This window comes from Penaeus chinensis, unplaced genomic scaffold, assembly GCF_019202785.1.
Source record: "Penaeus chinensis breed Huanghai No. 1 unplaced genomic scaffold, ASM1920278v2 CTG_2836, whole genome shotgun sequence".
NCBI classification, from domain to species: Eukaryota; Metazoa; Arthropoda; class Malacostraca; order Decapoda; family Penaeidae; genus Penaeus; species Penaeus chinensis.
In genome coordinates, this window is record NW_025918121.1 from 4,224 (window position 1) to 7,273 (window position 3,050).

Here is a 3,050-nt window from a genome sequence, read left to right on the forward strand (position 1 = left end):
TCTCATTACATCAAAATTTACAAGCATGATACACCGAGAAGAAAACAATTTCGCTGCAGTCATTACATGTATCAAAACATTGAAGTCAGATACATGGCTGTCAGTGGGGACATTTTCTTACAAAACAAAGTTGTCACGATACAGTATTCGTATAGATATCGCTTTAGCTATTACAGAAGAAACCGCATATCAGAATTCCCCTTAGCCATTGTTTCAAGAACCTGTGTATCGGTATCGCTTTAGATAAATCCTGTGTATCGATTCCATCACTGATTATAGCAAGCATCATTCCTCAGATTACCATGGCAATAATCCTAAATGTTTGATGGCACCAATAACCGGAACGCTATTAAACATAGAACGTTAAGGGTGATAATAAAGGAACTACAAGTAATAAGCAAATCAAATGCAACTAATAATACTGATAATTCCAACAAAAGGGCACATAATAACAGCAAAGCGTTGTTGAAAAGTACTCCAGATTCAAGATTGACGAGTAATCTGCATTTCTGATTAGACTACTATATATTTAGCTCCTTCTCGTGACCGTGGCGGGCAATGTACATAGTACACAGATTTATAAGCATTGTGCAATATCCGTTTGCTCAGTCTTCTATGCATTATGTGTAGACCCTGCATTGTTTACAGAGTTGCACCACTCCAAAATTGGCAAAAGGCTTTTAAAGGCAGCTGCATAAAATGCTGACAAGTGATTTACGTTTGCTTATAGCGCCGATAGTGGTCGGTTGGGATTGATGCATATATTGTGAGCATCCAGTAATATGACTGGGATGTCCAATGATATGATCAGAATGCTGCCAAAATGAAAGATACATCATGAATGAAAATTTTTGAGCAACACACAAACAGGTTATTAAAATGTGGACTGAAGATGCAACGATCATACCACGTTGAAAGCAAACCGCTTCCTCGTCCGATCAGCGAAGTTAAGAAGCAGCGTTGGGTCTGGTCAGTACTTGATGGGTGGACCCGCCTGGAAACAACAGATGCCGTTGGCATTTAATTAATATATATGCTAAATGTGTTTTATGTCTTTCTTTGTCCTTGTAACAGCCCCTGCTTCAATTGATTAATACATAATTGAAATTATACTCTGTCCAATGCGAAATAGAGTAAAGCCAAGCCGTCGGATTTAGAGTAAGGATGGTCACCTTCAAATGATTATATGGCCCTTTATATGAGCCTATCATTAATTTCATCTAATTGTTAACTTACCAATCATTACCTTTTGGGTTGGATACAATTAACATTTTGTCATCACATGCCTAACTGTTTAATTGTCATTCCAATTGGGTCACCATTATGTTATCAACCACCATTAATAATGATCACTCCATGATTTACATTAATCATTACAGTACCAGCATCCCATCATTGCCATGACAATAATGATAATGTTGATAACACAATTAATCACTCTTGATACTTATTAACACTCTTAATACAAAACACAGAGTACTATGAGCGTACCGTCAGTTGTAAGTGTAATTGTTGTGATTCGTGGCGTAGGAGCATCAGAATATTCTTATGTTGCAATGATTTGGTAATCAACCGTGGTATTCGGCATTACATCAAAATTCACAAGCATGAAACACGAGAAGGACAAAAATTCTGCTGCATGGCCGGGGCCACTCCATTGTATCAATATTGAAGTGAGATATAGAGCTGTCCATGGGATATATGTCTTACAACAAGTGTCAGCGATCCTGCGTGCATTGCATAAATTATCGCTTTAGCGATGTTACAAAGAATCCGAATATCAGAATTACCTTAGCCATTGTTTCAAGAACCTGTATACTCGGTACCGCTTTAGACACTTCTGTGTATCGACGTCCATACGCTAAATGAGAGCAGCACCACTATTATGATTAGCATGGCAATAATCCTAATGTTTGATAGCCAAACACTAACCGAACGCTCTTAAAAATAAGATAATGGTGGATAATAAAAGGAAATACAAGTAATAATCATAATGCCAGATACAACTAATGATAACTGAGAATTCCAACAAAAATGGCAACATAATAACAGCAACAGAGTTGTATGAAAGTACTTCAAGATTCACGAAATACTACAATCTGCAATTCTGATTAGGACTAAAGCTATATCATTTAGCACCTTCTAGTGACCGTGGCGGCAATGTACATTGTACGCAGAATTTATAATCATTTGGCTCAGGTCCGTTTGGCATATTTGTAGACGCCTGCATTGTTAACAGAGTGGCACAGCTCCAAAACTGGCACAAGGCTTAAGGCAGGTGCATACAAGTGATGACATTTGATTAGCCTTGCTTAAACTGCCGATAAGTGGACGGTTGGATTGATGCATATATTTGTGAGTGAGTATTCTCAGTAATTATGACTGGAAAGTCATGATACTTCAGAATGCTGGCAAAATGAAAGCTACCTTATGAAGGCAAATTTGAGCAGACACACAAAGTTAGTTAATGTTGGACTGATGGATGCCAATCGATCATAACCACGTTGAAAGCACCGCTTCTCGTCCGATCAGCGAAGTTAACATCGTTGGGTCTGGTCAGTACTTGGATGGGTGACCGCCTGGGAACACCAGATGCCTGTTAGGCATTTTAATCATATACTGCTCGATAATGTAATCGTATTTCTTTTGTCACTTTTAACGGCCCTTCTTACCATTTGATTTAATAGATCCAGTTTGAAATTATACTTCTATCATTACGAAATATAGTAAGAGCCACACCGTCGGATTTAGAGTGAAGGATAAACAGAAAACGAATAGTGGGTATAACTGAAACATAAGTGAATAGTGATGGTGTTATCAATAACCACATTAATAAGATATTATGGCACAAAATAAAGAATAAGATCATTGTAATTATGATATCAAGAGCTAGAACAAAAAGTCTCACGATCAAGTTTGAGCAAGATTCGGCAGCAGTTTTGAGAGCTTTGGTTCAGTACCATTCAGATCCGGAAAATGACAATACGTTTACCATTACTACTACCTACATGAGCACTAAGAGCGTAGCTGTCAGTTGTAAGTGTAATTGT

The 3,050-nt window shown here is 37.7% G+C and overlaps 1 pseudogene; it reads left to right on the forward strand.

The window, feature by feature from the left end:
* Positions 1-2,485: 2,485 nt before the first annotated feature.
* On the forward strand, positions 2,486-2,605 carry LOC125024673 (annotated as a pseudogene).
* The last annotated feature ends 445 nt before the right edge of the window (positions 2,606-3,050 follow it).